This window comes from Diceros bicornis, chromosome 24 (genome assembly GCF_020826845.1).
Source record: "Diceros bicornis minor isolate mBicDic1 chromosome 24, mDicBic1.mat.cur, whole genome shotgun sequence".
NCBI classification, from domain to species: domain Eukaryota; kingdom Metazoa; phylum Chordata; class Mammalia; order Perissodactyla; family Rhinocerotidae; genus Diceros; species Diceros bicornis.
In genome coordinates this window covers 34242773-34263510 of record NC_080763.1, presented here as the reverse complement: position 1 = coordinate 34263510, position 20738 = coordinate 34242773, and the positions used below count along the sequence as shown (strand labels likewise).

The 20738-nt window shown below is 41.5% G+C and overlaps 1 long non-coding RNA gene across 1 annotated transcript in view; it reads left to right on the top strand.

The window, feature by feature from the left end:
- The first annotated feature begins 3282 nt into the window (after positions 1 to 3282).
- LOC131421003 (uncharacterized) overlaps positions 3283 to 20738 on the top strand; it is a 66060-nt gene continuing 48604 nt past the window's right edge. Inside the window, exons 1-3 of the long non-coding RNA XR_009223731.1 lie at positions 3283 to 3353; positions 19627 to 19688; positions 19930 to 20073. This is a non-coding gene — a long non-coding RNA (uncharacterized LOC131421003). The remainder of the gene's footprint in view (positions 3354 to 19626; positions 19689 to 19929; positions 20074 to 20738) is intronic.

Below are 20738 nucleotides of genomic sequence, written 5' to 3'. Positions count from 1 at the left end.
TCAATCCCAAGTCTAATCCTTCAGCTTCTCGTTTATTATGTCAGCAGCAGCACCCTCTCTCCATCAATATCCGTCCAAAGAAATCCTCCTTTGCTTAAGTTAGCTGGAGTTGGCTTTTATTGCTTGCCATTAGACCCTGGCTGACACACGTGTCAAGAGCTGATATAAAGAAGCACTAGACTAGGGTGTATAGCCCTGTTTGCGTATTTCATTAGGTTTGGTCAGATTGCAATTGTTGGTGTGGGTGTAAAATTCCAATTTACTTCTCTAATGAACTCTTCAACGATTGACCTGTTCCTAATGTAGCTGTACATTATTGTAGCTAAATGCTGGTTGCTACAAAAAGACCTTGTTTTGACCTCATAAGAAAACACCATTCAAAATCAACTGGAGGAAAGCAAAACATGTGGCCCAAAGTCAGCGAAGAAGTTCACTGTGTGTGTGTTTCAGGACTGGCTGTGTCCTTATTACTATCTTTTTCCCAATACACTAACATCTCTTGTACATTTGACCACTGTTTAACATGATCAGACAAATTTTATTTTAAAAGGACACATTCTGAGTTAAAAACTACCCTTCTCCTTGGATGTGTTTTGTGGTTTCTGAGCTGGAGGTCACAATAGGCCATTTGATTAATGAGCTGTTTTATTGGGATGCAAATAATGCATAATGTCATAAGATCCATATGTTGTACATTACAGAGGTATAAAACTTACCTTGGCATAAAATGGAAAATTTAAAGCATCTCTCTTGAAAAAATATATCATGCTGAACAAAAAGCATGTGGGTGTTTCTGTTATTTATGAAACTGATGAATGCTGTGCCAGATTTGTTTAGTTTTAATGCTAACTCTGATCTTGCGTGTGTGTGTGTGTGTGTGTGTGTTCTTTATTCATCAGAAATACCTTTATGCTTCTGTTCCTTCTCAGTCTACTCAGAATAGTTGAAAAGAGCCAAACAGCTGGTTCTGATAACACACAGTAGCTATAACCTGCGTGGTTTAGAACTAAAATGCTAGATACTGGAAAGAAAATGTAATTAGAATAAAAAGAGCAACTGGAGATTAGAGATGTAATTGCCCACGCATCACCAGAGAGGAGGGCATGAGAATGATGTGTAAATACTCACAGTCTACTGGATAGAAATCTCAGAGCAACATAACCCTTTGGGTGTATAGAGACTAAAATGCAGTGCATGTGGAGCATGATGGAGGGCTAAAGTTCTGGTCTGGTCCATCTGGGAGATTTCACATCCAGTGAAGCACTCGTGAGACCCAACTACACTGACCAACTATCTTCTCACAGCCTTCACCTGGGTAACTGCTTTTCGTCCTTCAGCTTCTGCTCAAATATCATTTCGCAAAGAATCTTTCTCTAGTCACTCCCTGGCCCCCATGGTCACTCTCATTCACATGACCTCATTTTATTGTCTTTACGAAGTTTTTTACTGCCTGAATTATCTTGTTGATCTATTGGTTTACTTACGTTTCACATGAAAAAATAGGCTCCAAGTGAGACTTGTTTGCAGGTGCAAACTCAGATCAGTGTCTAGAACACAGTAAGTGCTCAATAAATAGATATTGAATATTGAATTTGAAAAATGGGGATGATAATAGTTTCTCTCTCCTTTAAGGGATTCTGTGATGCTTAACTGAGAGAATCCTTGTAAACTTGACATGACAGTGCCAGGTACAGAATAGTATTCGGTAACTGTTAGCTAGCATTTTTTATTATCTATATTATTTATAACAGTAATGATGATGATGATGATTGTATTAGTCAAGCTTCTCCAGAGAAATGGAATATATGTATACATATATCTATATCTATCTATGTTTCTTTCTTTCTATCTATCTATGTATCTATCTATCTAGATTTATTATGAGGAATTGGCTCACATGATTATGGAGGCTGAGCAGTCCCATGATCTGCCATCTGCAAGCTGGAGTCCCAGAAGAGCTGATGGTGTTGTTACAGCCTGAGCTCAAAGTCCTGACAACCAGGAGTACCAAGTATGTAAGTCGCAGTCCAAGGGCAGGAGTAGACTGATGGATGTCTCAGTCAGGTAGAGAAAGAGAGAATGAGAGAGAGATAGAGAATGAGAGAGCATTTTCCCTCCCTCTGCCCTTTTGTTCCATTCAGGCCCTCAATGAGTTTTATGATGCCCCATCCCCCCACCCCACAGTGGGGAGGGAAATCTACTTTACTCAGTCTATCGATTCAAATGCCAATCTCATCAGAAACGCCCTCATAGACATACCGAGAAATAATACTTAATGAGATATCTGGGAACCTTGTGACCCAGTCAAGTTGACACATAAAATTAACCATCACATGATGCTATATTGCCACAAAGGAGATTTAATTAACACCCCCAGGAAGTGATTTAACTTGGATATGTTAATCTATAATTTCTTCACTTAAAAATTTTTGAAAGTAAATATTCACATACCTAGCTCAAGAATTAATCCCACAGATTATTAAAATAGTCTGTTTACTGTGGAAGTAGGATTATGTCTACTGTAGGAGAATTATGACTTCATCAGGAACGGGATGCTGTAGCACAGACTCAGCAGGAAAATTCTACAGTAAACAAGTGGAGTCAGAAAGCTCTTTTGGATCTTGTGATGCATCCAGGTCATTGGTCCTCATTAGGAACATTAATTATTTCTGAGATTTATTTGTTTATTTATTTATTTATTTATTTATTTAGTGAGGAAGATCAACCCTGAGCTAACATCCATGCCAATCCTCCTCTTTTTTTTTTGCTGAGGAAAACTGGCACTGGACTAACATCTGTGCCCATCTTCCTCCACTTTATATGGGATGCCGCCACAGCATGGCCTGACAAGCGTTGTGTCTGTGGGCGCCCGGGGTTCTGAACCCAGGCTGCCAGCAGTGGAGCATGCACACTTAACCACTACGCCACCAGGCCGGCCATATTTCTGAGCTTTAGGTAAGTGCTTTCTTAGACATTTCTGGCTCAATGGCATTGCGTCTACTTTAGCTCACTTGACAGCATTTTACTCTGCACCTTTAATAAAACTGCTCTTTAGGAAAAAGATATCAACTTTCTTTTATTTACAAAGCACAACATATGTAGGCTTTATCCTTAAGCTTCCTACAGGTAAAGTGATGAGATATGCGATCCTTCCTGAATTAAGTCCCATTCTCTAAGCAAAGTTGTGAATTTATTGCTGTTTCTTTTCTCGCTGATAGAATTTTACTTTCCACCCAGGTCTGTCTCATCTTCCAGAAGGTCGGGGTATGGGGCAGTCCCAGCCGGTGAGGGACTGTTATCACCGTGAAACATCTCCTCGCTGGTTCACTGCGCGCCAGAGCTCCCATTCACAGGTTTCGATTTTTGCACGGTAAAATTCTGATGGCTTCCTCAAAGGGGCCAATTTTTTCAGATTAACAGCTGCTCTGTTAACATCAGAAGAGCCGTGTGGCTAAAAAAATGTCTTTATATATGGACATCAAAAAGCATGTTTCAAACAATAGGCCCCTCAAATTCAAAAAAAAAGGAACATAATAAATGGAGAATCATATTTTATGTCAACTATCCTCTTTCAATATAATACACTTTAGGTAATAAAATCCCGGGGATATGGAAACAGTTGATATTCTTCTCGTTATTTATGTGGAATGTTTACTTTGCGCCATTTCTGCATGGGCAGCAAAAATCCAATGTTTAACGTTCTATTAGATTTCATGTAATTTTGTTAGTGAACCAAGCAATGGCTTGGTTACTTTTTTTTTTTTTCTGTTGCAGTGGAACAAAGAGACGAGTAAGCACGGGTCATCATTTATATTTCATGAGATCATTTGTAGTTTAGCGTGAGTCATAGTGGACACTGAAACTAAATAGAACCCAGATACCAGAGCTGGACACAGACTTCCGGTTTGTCAGAGAACTATCTGCTTTTCTCAGAAGCAAATAGCGAAAGGGGGCTTCTTGGCTTATGTGCCCCATCAGGTTTCTCACTTCTGAATGAAGAGGAGAGATGAAAACTGCCCCAAGCAAGAAGCCAGGGAAGGCCGGCCCGTGGCTTAGAAGTTAAGTGCGCACGCTCCGCTACTGGCGGCCTGGGTTCGGATCCCGGGCGCTCACCGACGCACCGCTTCTCCGGCCATGCTGAGGCCGTGTCCTACATACAGCAACTAGAAGGATGTGCAGCTATGACATACAACTATCTACTGGGGCTTTGGGGAAAAAAAGGAGGAAGATTGGCAATAGATGTTAGCTCAGAGCTAGTTCCTCAGCAAAAAGAGGAGGATTAGCATGGATGTTAGCTCAGGGCTGATCTTCCTCACAAAAAAAAAAAAAAAAAAGAAGCCAGGGAAACCGCCCTAATTAACCGCCCTAATTAGCAAAAAGCTGGGAGACGTGTGCTACCAACCTGAGTTACTTGTGGTTCTGGCTTGATGAGCTTGTGTGTGATGTGGCATGGTCCCCCACCAGCCATCTGATTAGTCTCCCATCTGATTAGTCCCCAAGAATTTCAAGGTTTCAAGAGAAGTGCTTCAGTTCCCAGGTAGCTATCTTGTCACCTCTCTCTCCAATCTGCTCCCTCTAGCCCAATTCTTCATTTCTTACAATTAATTTTTATCAAAGTAATGCAAGCACGAGTTTGAGAATCAAATATTAAAGAGCTTATAATGAAAAATAGCTGCAGACAGAAATGTAGCTTGAAAATATGGAGGGAAGAGGGAGGAAGTACCTTAATCTTTCTCTCCTCCTAACTCGGGATCTAATGCTAGTGTCTCCCATTGGTCATCCTTACTAGAAACGGGAGCCTGATTGATGCATTCCTCAGGGCAGAAAAGTATGCATACAGAATGAAAAAAACAAATAACCACTTCAGGAACTAAGAACCATGTAGAAGGGCTTTGTGAGACTTAAATGAGAAAAATATAAAAAGCACCCAGGCAAGGCAGTTGGCATACAATAGGTCCTTAAAATATATTTTCTTCCTCTCACCTCTTTTCCTTTTCTCATTTTTCAAAATCTGTTTTCCAAAAATTGTGACTCATTTGTTGCACAAGTTACAAATATCTAAAAAGCATTTTAACGAGGATGAGACTAATTTAAAGCATTTTGGATATTTGAGATGTTAGTAGCTCAGTGAGTGGTATTTTGGGGAGGTGGATGGGTGGAGAGGGCTTGTTTCTGCTTCTCTGAGTTCACGCTGATGGGCAGCTGCCTGTTCAGCCTGTCCTGCCTTGCTGGTTAAGGTTTCTTCCCTCACCGCTCGAGGGCCCCATCAACTTTGCCTGTGGGACTCGGTGTGGCTGTTCCCTCAAGAAGGTGCTGAAATCCAAAAGTGTTGGTCATAAATCTCTCTGGAAGCTGGGAAACCTTGTTGCCTCAGACTGCTGTCCTGCCGCATGCAAAGGGTCCCTCTGCAATGTACACGCCTTTGTACTCACTGGCATGTTTGCAACAACCACATGCTACTGATCAGTGTCAAAGAAATGACTTTCTCCCCTCCAAATCTTGTTTCCCACCAGTACTGCCCCTGATGCTGTGGGTTCTGATGGGTTGGCGGGGCTCCCCTCTCTGTACCATTATTCACTTCTCCCTTCCCCTTACTATTAACCCTTCAGTGGGTGAAAGTGAATTCCTGGGTTATTATTGGAGCAATGGTCTGGTCCAAGGAGTCATGACATCTTTCTGACAGAGGGAGGTTTTCTATGTTGGAAACCTCCAGTCCCTGGAGGCTGAGCTCAGGGATGTCGAACCCTCTCAGGGAAGCTTTCCTGGCCTCTGGAAGGGGCTGACCAGCAGACAGAACACCTGAGAGCCAGGCTGGGCTTTCCACTGGGATCTGGGTCAGCCCCTCGCCACATGAGCCCTGTGGACTACTGTTTTCTCTCAGAGCTTCTGTCCACCCACCCATAATCCATTCCCCTCAAGTTCCTCGTTAAAGTAAAAATCATCAGCGTTCTTTTAACGTGGCTTTTTGTGTTTCATTTCCTTTGTTGGTTAAAAAATGTTTCCACTGAAACATTTTATAAGATTTCTATATAGTGTGTACATTTTGAACATTTTGTTCCTATTAACATAAAATATTATTCTCATTTCCTCTCATGTTGGGAAGAAAGAAAAAAAGCATTGTAAAAATTAAAAATAATTTCTTTGTTATGAAGGAGGTATGGAAGATTTATGAGCATAATAAATGCAAGTCTCTTTGGTCAACATTATGAATTTAAAAATCAGACTTCTTTTCAGATTTTTTGAAATGACTTAGATGACAGTAGGCACTAAAATAACAAAGAAGACCAGGTTATAATGGGACATTCTTTTCCCTCTCCTTCTCCTCCTGAGGAGATGTGGTGTGCTGTCTTCCTCGGGAATGAAGTGGTTGAGTCATCCCAGGGCAAGGTCAAGGGAACTCTGTGTCACATAGCTTGCTTCAAGATATGTCTGGGGGTCATCTGTGCCCCTGTACAGAGATGGATTTTAAAATTCCCTCTGTCATTTTGATGGGTCCTTAAAGATCATATCTAGTTGAATAATCTTACTAGAGTTATCCATGTTGGCTGACTCGCCCCACCATGATGTTTCTCCCAGTGACATGGGAGCCCCTGGTTCCTGCCACAGGCTGATTTCTCAGTGGCTCTGTGATTCTGCTCTTCTACTGTATGTATTTTAGGGGGTGTTTCTCCTTCAATTCCACCAAGTCCTGGAGTAAATCCCACACCCTATAGGTTGAGAGGCTCTGTGTTTGATTTTCAGTTCTGGGTCTCATGGTTCCTAGCCCAGGGCTCTCGTTCTGTAAGAACTAGGTTATACAATAACCTGGAGGTATCACCAGGGAAGGCTGGCAGGCTGCAAGGGGCCTCTTGAGAGGCATTTCCTAGGTGAATTCACTCTGGTTTGAGGTGAGGTAGCTGGCAGTGTATGCCCAGAAACCAGATTTTCTTAGTATGTTAAGAATGTGCTGGGGAATGGCCTCAGGTCAACCAGCTTGTGAGACTGAGGTAGAGCCTGGCCCTCCAATTTCGTAGTTTACAAGAGAAAGACTCTCTTCAAACACTTGCACTGTGGCTAAATCACTGCAAGGAGAAGGTGTTTGCTTGATGAGAACCAGAGAGGCTGGTGTATGACCTCACTATGATGCTACCTGCCAATGGTTCAAATATTCAACAACTTATTGAGCACCTGGTTTAGAGCAGGCTCTGTTATAGGCACTGGGATACAGTAGTGAGCAAGCAGACAAGAATCCCTGCTCTTAAGGAGTATATGTTCTAGGGACTATTTGAGCCCAGATGTCTGGGTCTCTCACCCCTGGGAGCAGCCAATGTGTAGTATTCCATTTTCTCTGTTCAAAGCTCCACAAACTCACCCCAGGAGTGAAAGCATACTGAGGCAGTCCTTTGGAGGAATAACACAAAGAAAGGGCAACATGGTGTGAAATTTTTTTCCATGCCTTCGATTTTAACCCAGAAAATTCTATGAGTGGGCATAAGGACAAGATTTATTACCTTGTTATGGTTTTCTCTCTTCCCTAATTCTGCTAACTAAAGAAAAGGTCTTGCCAGCCTACTTACTGAATATAAAATTGAAAGAATACGTGGAGGGAGACAGACCACAGATGCAGAGAAAAGGGAGAGAAGCCAAATCAATCTGTATGATCAAGGACTGTGCGCATGGTGCAGAGAGAGGAGGGTTTGCCTTGTGAGACCCAAAGCCATTGTGACGAGCAACAGAAGTGAAGACAGGAGGAAGGGTTTTAAAAATGGTTGTGGTGGATTACGAATTGAATTTCCTTTCATGCTTTTTTGAATGGAGTGACTTTTGAATTACTTTTGATTACTAGTCTGCAAAGATTAGGCCATAAAGGGCCCTAGGATTTATTAAAGTTCATGAATTTTGAGTTCTGCTTTTAATCTGAATATTCTTGAGTTCTCCAACAGCTGGCCTCATTCTTTCCTTTAATATACAGTTAAAATAACACGAGGCCCCTTTCCACGACCTGCGGAAAGTCCACTACTCATTCTCATATTTATAAGGTTCCAAAGGTGCTTTGGTTCCCAGGTAGCTGCCTGTCACCTCTTACTCCAATCTCCTAGCCCAATTGTTTGCTTCTGAAATTCAATTTTTAATAAAGTAATGGATGCACTGGTTTGAAATTCAAATATTCAATGGCTTGTCATGAAAACCAGAAGTCCCCAACTAAACGTTCCCAAATCTCCAGGCCAATTCCCTGTAAGGAGCACTTGCAACTCTTTCAGTTCTTGCTTTCTTGTACTTACTTCCATATTTCTAAATAAAATCTGTGCCTTGTCATTTATTAATTTATCAATTTTAGATATTATGCACTAACACTCTGTTATGATAGATGAGGATTTAGCTCTCTCGCTTGCCTCCCACCCCCACTCCACCTACATTCTCTTTCTACACTCTCATTAAAATGATATAAAAACTGTTGATCCAATCAACAGTTTGATTGACGTTATGACTATGAAAAACTGCTTATAACCAAGAATGATATCATAATTATACCTTCTTTCTCGTATATATTCTGTTTTTTTTCCCTAGAGTTAATATTTTCCTCACTTTTTCTTTTGCCTATTTTTTGTGCCTATGTTTAATTTTTTTTTCATGCTCCCTTGTATTTCTTATACATCCATTCATATTATTTTCCAAATGGTCAAATAAATAAAATAACCTATAAACTAATTATTTTTTCCTGGGTTCCTCTCTCCAAATGCTTCCCCTCTTATGTTTCCATCTAAAGAGTTGCCACTCAGGCCTGCTGCACAGCTCTCACCCTGGACTTTCTTTTTTTGTGTTCTTGTGTTGGATCCACTGTTTCCTAGGAAATTCATCTTGGTTTATTCCCTCACTTTGCCAGAGCATAAGCTCCCAGATATGTAGGAAGTCATTCACAGTGATAACAATGTGTTTGAAATCTCGCTTTTCTGAAAATGTTTTTAATCTACCTTCATATTTGGTTGATAATTTGGCTGAGTATGTAATGCTGGGTTGCAAATCATTTTGCCTCACAATTTTTTTTTTTTTTTTGTGAGGAAGATTGTCCCTGAGCTAACATCTGTTGCCAATCTTCCTCTTTTTTCTTGAGGAAGATTGTCCTTGCGCTAACATCTGTGCCAGTCTTCCTCTATTTTTGTGTGTGGGATGCCGCCACAGTGTGGCTTGATGAACGGTGCGTAGGTCCGCACCCAGGTTCCAAACCCGCGAACCCCAGGCCGCCAAAGTGGAGTGCGTGAACTTAACCACTATGCCACTGGGCTGGCCCCGCCTCACAAGTTTTTTTTTTATTGATGTTTTAATGGTTTCTAACATTGTGAAATTTTGGGTTGTACATTTTTGTTTGTCCATCACCACATATATGACTCCCTTCACCCCTTGTGCCCACCCCCCACCCCCACTGCCCCTGGTAACCACAGTCCAGTTTTCTCTGTCCATGTGTTGGTTTATATTCCACATATGAGTGAGATCATACAGTGTTTGTCTTTCTCTTTCTGGCTTATTTCACTTAACATAATACGCTCCAGGCCCATCCATGTTGTTGCAAATGGGACGATTTTGTCTTTTTTTATGGCTGAGTAGTATTCCATTGTATATATATACCACATTTTCTTAATCCAATCGTCAGTCGAGGGACACTTAGGTTGCTTCCACTTCTTGGCTATGGTGAATAATGCTGCAATGAACATAGGGGTGCATAAGTCTCTTTGGATTGTTGATTTCAGGTGCGTTGGATAGATTCCCAGTAGTGGGATGGCTGGATCATAGGGCATCTCTATTTTTAATTCTTTGAGGAATCTCCATACCGTTTTCCATAGAGGCTGCACCAGTTTGCATTCCCACCAGCTGTGTATGAGGGTTCCTGTTTCTCCACATCCTCTCCAACATTTGTTGTTTTTTGTCTTGGTGATTATAGCCATTCTAACAGGTGTGAGGTGGTATCTTAGTGTTGTTTTGATTTGCATTTCCCTGATGATTAGTGATGTTGAGCATCTTTTCATGTGCCTATTGGCCATCTGTATATCTTTCTTGGAGAAGTGTCTGTTTATTTCCTCTGCCTGTTTTTTGATCGGGTTGTTTTTTTGTTGTTCAATTTGTGTGAGTTCTTTATATATTATGGAGATCAACCTCTTGTCAGATGTATGTTTTGCAAATATTCTCTCCCAGCTGGTTGGTTGTTTGTTCATCTTGATTCTGGCTTCATTTGTCTTATAAAAGCTCTTTAATCTGATAAAGTCGCACTTGTTTATTTTTTCTTTAGTTTCCCTAGTCTAGGTAGGCATGTCATCCGAAAAGATTCCTTTAAAACCAATGTCAAATAGTGTGTTGCCTATATTTTCTTCTATGAGTTTTATAGTTTCAGGTCTCACCTTCAGGTCTTTGATCCATTTTGAGTTAATTTTTGTGCTTCACAATTTTGAAATCATTTTTCCATTGCTTTCTAAGCTCCATATTTGTTGTCAAGAAGTCTGATATCATCCCATTCCATACCCTTTGTCAATGACCTTTCCTCTCACCCTGAAGGAAATTTACAGAATTCTTTTCTTTTACTCTCTGGTGTTCTGAAATTTTATAATGAAGAAACTGTGTGTTTGCTTTTTATCATCATTGTTCTAGACACAGCAGGCTGTTCCTTCAATCTGGAAATTCTCATATCCCGGGTTTTGGGAAATATTCTCTGTTATGAATTTGAAAATAACTTCTTCATATTTTTCTATTTTATTAATCTATTGTTGGGCTTCTTGGGTCAATGCTTTATGTTTCTTATCTTTTTCCCTCCTAGTTTCATCTTTTTGTTTTATTTGCCCTACTTTCTGAAACATTTCTTAATTTCATCTACCAATCTTTGGGTTGCTTTTTGTATTCTGACTAACAGTTTTCCATTTTTTTCTATTTGTTCCTCCTCCACTCTTGCCTATACAACATCCCATCTTTTTCTTATATCTGCAATGTCTTTTCTTATCTCTCCAATTTTATTCCTTCTAGCTTACTTACTACAGCTCATAGTTTTCCTTTCTTTCACTCCACCCCCCTTCTTCTTCTTCTTCATCTTCTCCTTCTCCTCCTGCTTTTTCCAGTTATATTTTGGGCTCTTCCCAAATGTCTAAAGCTTTCGCCGTGTTTTGGGTTCTTCTCATGTTGGATGCTTTTCTCCAAATGTCTGGCTGTCCATTCACATTTAATAGTGATGATTAAAAAGCTGATTAGAAGTGCTGAAAGTGTAGATTGGACATATTCATAAGTAATATTCAAGATATTGGGATTGGCAGCTACTTGTAGTTCTGATATCAGGATTTGGCAGCCTTTTATTTGGGGATCTTAGGTTTCTCAAAAGAAGACTTCTCAAATTTCCTGCCTATAAGGCCTATTTCTAGAAGTACAAGTTTCACTTAAACTCCTGCTTTCGACTCTTGATGTCTTTCTTGCCTGGATTTTGACTCATCTTCTGAGGCCCCTTCATTTGACTTCTTCTGAAAATAAACCACTGGTCCTTCATGTGTGTTTGTGTGTGTTTACAATCCTTGTGGGTAGTTGGTTGGCTTCATGAGGTGAAGGAGGAGATAGGGAGCCAACCACTCCACAAAGAAACTTTTGACAGTTTCCTGTGTTATGGGTTGACTTGTGTACCCCCCCAAATGCCTATGTTGAAGTACCTCAGAATGTGACAGTATTTGGAGATGGAGTCTTTAAAGAGGTGATTAAGTTAAAATGAGGTACGCAGAGTAGGCCCTAATCCAATATGACTGGTGGCCTTATTAGAAGAGGAAATTTGGACACATACAATTATAGAGGGAAAGCTATGGGAAGACATAGGGAGAAGATGGCTATTTACAAGCCAAGGCAAGAGACCTCAGAAGAAATCAACTCTGCTGACACATTGATCTTGGACTTCTAGCTTCAAGAATTGTGAGAAAATAAATTTCTGTTGTTTAAGCTACCCAGTCTGTGATACTTGGTAATGTCAGCCTGAGCAAACTATTGTCCTGTATTTTCAGCCTTGTTCCTCACCCCTGACTTTCATGAATCTTGCTGCCTCCAAATTCTACACTTTTCAAAGTCTCTGTGGGTTGAAGTGGCTCACATCCCTCTGCGGGCATCTCTGGTCATACCTGCCACCACTCCGTGTCACTTACTTCTTCTCCATTGTTGAATTTTTAAAATTTCTTTAGGCTTGCCTCCTACTGTATTTATTCATTTGAATTTTATACTTAAAAAAAATTCTTTTACTGTCATTTTTGTGGGTTTCAGGAGACGGAGGACTTACGCATGCATTTTAACATAAACCACATTTCTAATTTTTGGATCTTTTCAATCTAGCAATAGAAATACTCGACAGAAGTTATGAAGTTACAGTTCTTTTAACATATTTCATATGTTTTGGTGCCCAATTTGTTGCTTCTCAGCTCCAAACTTATGCTTCTTTGCCTTGCTTTGTGATACTGGAGCTGTACCCCGTAAACATTTCTTATTTACCAATTCTCTGATATCAGGCTTTGTAATGGGGGACTCCAGAGGGACACTGCAGGAGGAAGGGGCTTCTCTTCCCGGTTCCAGTGGACTTTAATCTCTGGCTCCTGTGGTGCCAGACTGCCAAGGGCATGTGGGACACCCAGTGACACAAACCTTTCAGTGAGTTTCGCAGATACCCATTGGTGACTTCCTAGTGAGTCTTGGTGGCACCCTAATGGACTTCCTGGTGAGTCTCATCACACCCCGGCAGGCAGTTTCCAGCTTGCCAGCACTGGCCTATGGCGCCTCAGTTAATCTTTCCTACCTCCATAGGGCCCTAACCATACATTGTCACACCAGGTCTGAATCTCAGCCTGGCGTGGTGGGATGGTTTTTTCTCAGATTATTCCTCTTTGTTCTATGTCAGCCCTAGAGCCTATATCTGCTCTCCTTGTATTCTCTAGAGCAGGGTTAGCAAACTTTTTCTGTAAAGGGCCAGCGAGTAAATATTTTAGGCTTTGTAACCGGGTCATACTGGTTTCTGTGAGTCATATTGGTCTCTGTCATAATTACCCAACTTGATGTTGTAGTGAGAAAGCAGCCATAGATGACACATAACTGAATGGGCGTGGCCAGATTGGCCCCTGTGCCCATTACTGCTTCAACACGCTCCTTACCTCATAGTCATTGATCCCTTGTTACTAACTAATAAGTCTTTATATTAAATTTTCCCCATTCAAATTACCAGTGTGGTTTCTTCTTCTGACTGGATCCCTATTGGCACACCACATGGAAATTTTAGGCAAGGATTTGATTTGGGTAACTTGGACCTGCAGCAAACTCTTGCTTTTGATCTGACAATTCTGGTCAGTGCTTGAGAGAAAGAGAGAGAGAGAGAAAGAGGGAGAAAAGGAGAGAATGGATGAGCAAATTTGTGGCAACCGTCAACAAAGAAACTAACAAGCAAGGAAACATTTTAGGCAGGGCTTTCCTATCTGTGTACAGAAGGGTCTTGGGGAAAGCAGTAGAAAAATATTCTCTCCTTGTCAATTATAAACTTCAAGGTTCACGAAATGTTCCCTCTAGTTATCTACTCTATAAAATATTCATGTTTATTTTAACATAATTTCCCCAAGATCTTCATGCAAAATCAATGCTCCAGGAAGATACAGGGTGTTTTTCCTGGGGCTCTGTCTCTTCCGCTGGCTAAGGATGGCGATACTCCTGGGGAGGATGTGTTGAATGCTCCCTGGAGTGGCAGTCTCACCCCCTCCCCAAGCTTTTCTTAGGCAGAGTACACTGCAATTGATGAGTTTTCTGCTTTCTAAATTGCTGTCACGTTCCAGACTCATCTCCCTGAGATTCTTCCCATCATCTTTATTGGAGGTTTGGGTGTCTGCAAATTCTTCAGTGACACATTTACAGGCTGTCTTTTGCTTTATGCTCACAGATGGCTAATCGCAATCATACCGTGTGTTTTACTAGTTTAATTCTCAGAGGGTAACCTCTTTTCCAGGATTTTGTTTCCCCATGTACTGCCAATACCGAGAAAATGTTCTCTGATCAAAATGGGACAGAGGACACTTACCCCGAGGCCAACCCAAAGACATGGCTCTGGGACTGACTGAAAATCAGAACCCTGCTTGAGATGTTTCTGCTGGGTTCCCTATGGCTTTTAATTCATGTGGTGGGTTAGGGAGAGAAGTGCAAGGACAAAACATGCTCACAGGCAATCCTGATGTAAAAGCAATAGCAGTTGGCAAAACCTTTGCCCTAAATGCCCAACAATTTTTCTCTTCATTACGATACGAACAGAGAATGCTGTAAGATCAACCATCGTAAATGATGAATTAAGATAGAATTATAAGCAGAGGATGCCTTATTGCTGGTGTCAGATTTAAACCTCTAAAGGGAAAAGGGGAAAAAGGGAAAAAAAAAACATTTTTTCCTTGTTTATTTAAGGCTTAGAATTGAGAGTTAGAAGTGACCTAGATCACCAGCTGAGAGCTTTCACTGTCTCTCTCTCCCATTTTCGTTCAACTAATCCTCTTCTGTAGATAGAATAGAGGGCCCACAAAATGCCTCACAAGAATTTGAAATAGGTAGAATTGTTCTCTGAGAGTTAAGCTATAAAACTGACAAATCAGTGCAGGAAAGTTCAGTCATCTTAGAAATAAAATGTTTTCCAGGCTAAGACGTGATGATAAATTGACTATAGGTATTGACATAGGCAACAAAAAAATACTTATCACAAAGAAGTTGAAGCGAGGCAGTGCCTGTCTAGATCTGTTATCCACCTCCAGCACCTGCCCCAGAGGAGCTGGGAGCATCAGCCATAAGCATCTTTACACTCATTTTCCCACCTTTATTCCATCCTTACCAAGTAAACTTCTGCTTATAATCTTGCTCCCCGTGTGGATTTGCCTACAGAGAAATATTGGCTTGATCCTCCAACATCCGTATGTATCTGCTTGACAGCTCTTTTCTCACTGTGAATGAACAAATTAACAAAATGGTGGCTGTGAACTTGGTTGATTGTTAACTGAAACTTGGGGTGCCAACAATTCAGTTGTTTGCCTTGTTAGACTAAGGAACCCCAGTGTGGGGCCGGCTGGACTCCAGTACTTTTAAATAGTTCAAAAATATTTCTGAGTTTTTTTCAGATAATGATATGTATCCATTACTATTATTATTATTATTTTTTTTGGTGAGGAAGATTAACCCTGAGCTAACATTCATGCCAACCTTCTCCTGTTTTGTGTGTGGGTCACTGCCAGAGCATGGCTCATGAGTGGTGTATGTTCACGTCCAGTATCTGAACCCACTAACCCTGGGCCACTGAAGCAGAGCACGCTGAACTTAACCACTAAACCATGGGGCTGGCACCATGTATTCATTATTTTTATTGCCTAGAAACTTAATTCTAGGGAGAAAATGTTGATTAAATTGCAATGATTCAGAGAGGCAGAATACTATGACAATTAAAGCATAGACTTTGGATTCAGACAACATGGGCTCAAATCCTGGTCCTCTCACCTTCCTTCATAATGCCCATAGGCACTTGGCTGAGTCTCTCTGCATTGGAGTTGTTTCATCTATAAAGTGAGACTAACAGAAGTATTTATGTAATAAGTTTGTTGTGAGGATTAAATGAGATTTGCCCACAAAATACTTATCACCATGCCTGGCACTTGGTAAGGGATCCATAAATTTTAGCTGTCATCACTGTAATTATCAAATATTTTTTCTCCTTTTTAAAGATCAAAGCCATATGTTACTGCCAATCAGAGTTTAGATCAGCCCAAGAGACTCAGTGTTCATAACCGAGTTGAAAGAACTTTTGGCCAGACATTGTTCTAGTGTAAAGTAAAAGTAAACAAAAAGTAAGAAAGAAATTAATTAAAAACATCTAATTTAATTTTAGATAGTAATAAATGAAATGAAGATAAAGACTGTGAGAGGGCAATGATGGGCAATGGTAGACAGAGTGGCTCTTTCAATTTTAGATAGAGTGAAGGACTCCTAGAGAAAGTGACATCTGAGCAGAGACCCAAATGGTATGAGGTCAGCTCTTTAAGATCTGGAAGGATTCAGGAAGACGGCACAGCAAGTACAGCCTAGAAGAGGGAAAGAGCTTGGCTTTTCTAGAAATAGAAAGGCCAGTAAGGATGGAAAACACTAATGGGATGGGGGGATATAGAAGGAGGTGGGGTTGGGAGGGAGGGCTTGTAGGCCACTGTAGAGAGTATGATTTCATGCCAAAGGCTAAAGGAACTATTGCAGGGTTTGAGGCAGTGTAGTCACAGGCTGGAGTGTGGAGAATGGGTTGTCATGGTATAATCCATTGCTGTGGAAGCAGGGAAACTGTCTGGAGATTAATGGATTAGGCCAGGTAAGGGAGAATACATAGTGGTGTAGGCTGGTGCAGAAGCAATGGGAATGGAGAGAAATGGATGGATCTGGGATGTATTTTGAAAGTAAAGCTGACAGGACTCCCTGATGAATTGGATGTGGGGAATAACGGCCAGGGAAAAATCAAAGACGATTGCTGGATTTTTGCCTTGAACAGCTATGTGAATGATCATTTTTGAGTGAGGGTGGATGGACTGGGATAGAGTGGATTTGGAGGGAAAAAATCAGGAGTTGTATTTGGAATATGTTTACACTATTAGATGTCAATTGGAAATGTTAAGTTTTAGATATTTAGGTGGCCTTTACAGGGAATGTTTGTACTTGCTATAAATTTTAAAAACTGAAAAGCATATTTTGAGGAGTTCCACCATCCTAGAACTCTATGCTGGGAACTGCTATTTTTGTTCAATCCTTTTGTTGTGCATGACAAAACATTCTTTAGAAATGCGATTTCCACTGTGAGTTAGTGGTGGAGCTGGCCCTAGCACCTGAGCTTATTAACTTATTGATTTATTTCTGATGAGCTAGCATTCTGTTCTGAGCTTCTCATCAGTCCCAAGATTGTCTCCATAATTAGAAGAGTCTTAGGAAGCCCTAAGCCTAAGAATACTTTTTGGACAAACCTGTAATCTTGTTTCCATGCAACTGTGGCCTCATAAATAAAGAATGAGAGGGGGAAATGCATAAAGTGCTACGCTGTGGAAGCCGAATAGATTTTCCTAAACACCGACAGCTTTTTAAGAGATTATTTGCCCATCTGGGTTTACTGGGATGGCCAGGGAAAAACATCATGTGATCACGTCCAAAGAGTAGGGCTTGTCAGATATGAAATAATTATTTAAATGTGTATTATTGGGATCCTGTCTGAATCCATATTTTTCAGCCCTAGAGATTGGGAGTGGCCAGGGAAGCCATCAGTGATTGCTGAGAAACCCATACTACAAATCTCACACAAACCTGCACACAATGTTCCATAAAAATCTCCTTACTCACCCATGTTCTCTCTGAATCAGCATTCTGGGCACTGGCGTAGATGTCTTGTAAATTACACACTTATATAAATTACTCATTTATACCATCTGTTGGATGGCCATTACTGTAGGAGTGGATAATTTTTGTCCCTCTTGCCTCAGCTCTGTAGCAGCTTGCTTTCAAATTTTGTTTTTATTTTTCTGAGCATCCCTGAAGACTTCAGACCTCTTGTTGACTGGCTCAAAAATATACGAGAATATGTTCCAATTAATTCAGACTGCCTCTTTGACCCAATCATGGGGGAAACTGGAAATCAACCGTGTGCCAGGAATTATGCTAGACATTGGGAATGGGTAAAGGAGAGTACCTGTTAAAGGTGCCCACAGAGACCTAAGAAAATCAGTGAGGATAGGACAGCTTGAAAATAACTGTCATAGGGATTTGCACAGGGTACTGAAGAGAATGGAAGAAGCATCTAGCTCAGCTTGGGTAACACATAAGCAAAGAAGAGATGAAGAAATGCTTCAAAAGTGACACCTGAGAACCCTAACCACTGCTGGTGAGAATGTAAAATGGTGCAACCACTTTGGAAAACGGCCTGGCAGTTCCTCAAATGGTTAAACACAGAGTTACCATATGATTCCGCAATTCCACTCCTAGGTATATATATCCAAGAGAAATGAAAGCATAGGTAGGTCCACATAATAACTTGTACATGAATGTTCATAGAAGTATTATCAATAATGGCTCTGAAGTGGAAACAACTTAAATGTCTGTCAAATGATGAATGAATAAACAAGATGTGGTACCCACACAATGGAATATTATTTGACATTAAAAAGAAGTGACGTACTGATGCATACTACAACGTGGATGAATCTTGAAAACATTCATGCTAAGTGAAAGAAGCGAGTCACAAAGGATCAAATATTGTATGATTCCGTTTATATGAAATGTCCAGAATAGGCAAATCTATAGAGAAGGAAATAGATGATTGTTTGCCTAGAGCTGGGGGAAAAGCGAGGATTGAGGGGTTACGGCTAAGGGCTGCAGAGTTTCTTTTTTGGGCAGTGCTCTAACATTGATTGCAGTGATGGATGCACAACTTTGTTAATATAGTAAAGGTCCTTGAATTACATATTTAACTGGGTGAATTGTATGCTACATAAATTCAATCTCAATAAAGTTAAAAAAACAGTGACACCTGAGGACCAGTAGGGTAGAAGGTTACTAGGGAGTGGACATTCTAGGCAGTGACAATAATGAGCAAATCCACCCCATCAGCAAGCCCTCTTGACTTTACTTCCAAAATGTGTCCCAGATCATTCTAATCCTCTCTATTTCCACTGTTACCACCCTCATCCAAGCCACCGTCCTCTCCCATCTGGCCACTGCAGTAACCTTCTGACTACTTCTACTCTTGCCCCCGTGCTGGAGAGTCTGATGGAAACACAAGACCATTTTCCTTCTCTGTGGGAGCTGAAACCTGGGAACCTCATCTTTCAGAATCCCTGCTGGTAGGGCTTCAGGTTGGTCATGCCCCTTCCACATCGACCCCTTTCCTGTTCTTCCTGTATGTGCAGCTCATCCCACTTGAGGGGCTTTGCGTATGCCGTTCCCTCTGCCTGGGACATTCCACCCCAGGTTTCTACAGGGTCACTTCCTTCTCTCACCAGGTCTCAGCTGAGATGTCTCTCCTCAGAACCTTTTCTGGACAACCCAATGGCACTCGCCTCCCCCATCGCTCCCTATCCCACCCTGGGTTTTATTTTCTTGGCAGCTCTTATCACCTGCTCAGGTTATCTTGTTCATTTATGTCCTTTCTTGCTTATTATTGGTCTCCTTCCTAGGAAGCAATCTCCATGCAAGCAGGGGCTTTGATTCATTGAGTTTGTCCAGCACCTAGCTCCATCTCTGACACATAGAAGCTTCGTTCACTTCTGCTTGATGAATGTGCGGAGACGAGGAGGGATGGGGGAAGGCAGAGCATTGAGGGCCTATCATAGTCCATGGTCAGAATTCCACAGGGTAGATGTGCTCATGGTGGTGGAAGGTGAACAGTGAGGTGGCTGAGGAAGATGGGCCGCACAGGGCTTTGTTATTTCCCAGCTGTATAATCTCAGAAAAGGCATTCACTCTCTCCACGCCTCCTCCACTTTAAAGTGGAATTTCTAAAACCTAACTGGTGGGGTTTAAATGGGGGGATTAATTGTGCACATATTGAGGAAAACCCTGTGGAAACTATGAAGTGACTTATTCATGTTTTTAACATTTAATATAGTGTTCCTACAGTCTAGGTCCTGAAAATTCAGAGAATAAAGAAGATACACTCTCTGCCCTGGAGGAGCCCATCGGTAAGGAAGAGAGACTCACAAGAAGTCATAAAAGGCTATCTTCCGTGACTATTACCTCAAGGCCTCTCAGCACTGGTGTCTGACCTCCAGTTGTTTCTTATTACATAGCACCAGTGTGCTTTGTCTTTATTAGCGCTGGGAGCTCTCTGAGGACAGTGATGATCTTCATGTCTTCTGCAGGGCCTGCAGGGTCTCCTCTGGAGCTCTCTGAGGACAGTGATGATCTTCATGTCTTCTGCAGGGCCTGCAGGGTCTCCTCTGGATCAGTTTAATCAGGGGGCGCCACTGCTTCCCTTGACTGGAGGGCTCTGGCTCATCTTCAAAACTGTGGGATCAAACATCCCAATGCTCCAGACCTTGTAACCTGAGTTCCCTTTTACAACAGGTGGGTTCTTTGGTCTCCTTACATTATATCTCCTGGATGTTTTCTTAAATCAGTGGCCATTTGTGTGTGTGTGTGTGTGTGTGTGTGTGTGTGTGTGTGTGTGTGTGTGAGAGAGGAAGATTAGCCCTGAGCTAACATCTGTTGCCAATCCTCCTCTTTTTGCTGAGGAAGATTAGCCCTGGGCTAACGTCCATGCCCATCATCCTCTACTTTATATGGGATGCCGCCACACCATGGCTTGACAAGCGGTGCGCCGGTGCGTCCTGGGATCCAGACCTGCGAACCCCGGGCTGCCAAAGTGGAGTGCTCACGCTTAACTGCTAGGCCACTGGGCCAGCCCCAATCAGTGGCCATTTTGACATGACTCTCTCTACCTTGTCTACGCAGGTTTTATTCTATGTTCTCTTTTCACCATCCCATTTATTTCTCCTCTTTCAAACTCTTTTCTTTGCTAGATTTTGTTCTGCCCCATTTTCATTTTTTACAAACTACTGTGATGCTTTGTGACTGAGGATTCTCTTTTATACCCCTTCAGGTTCTCAGAGCCTAGCAGTATCCACAGAAATCTCCTCTACACTCCCCAGAATTTTACCCATACACTGTCATTGTTTTAGACGCAGTATATGGCAGCATGTCTGTCTCTGAGCTGGTTCTGACATTAGACT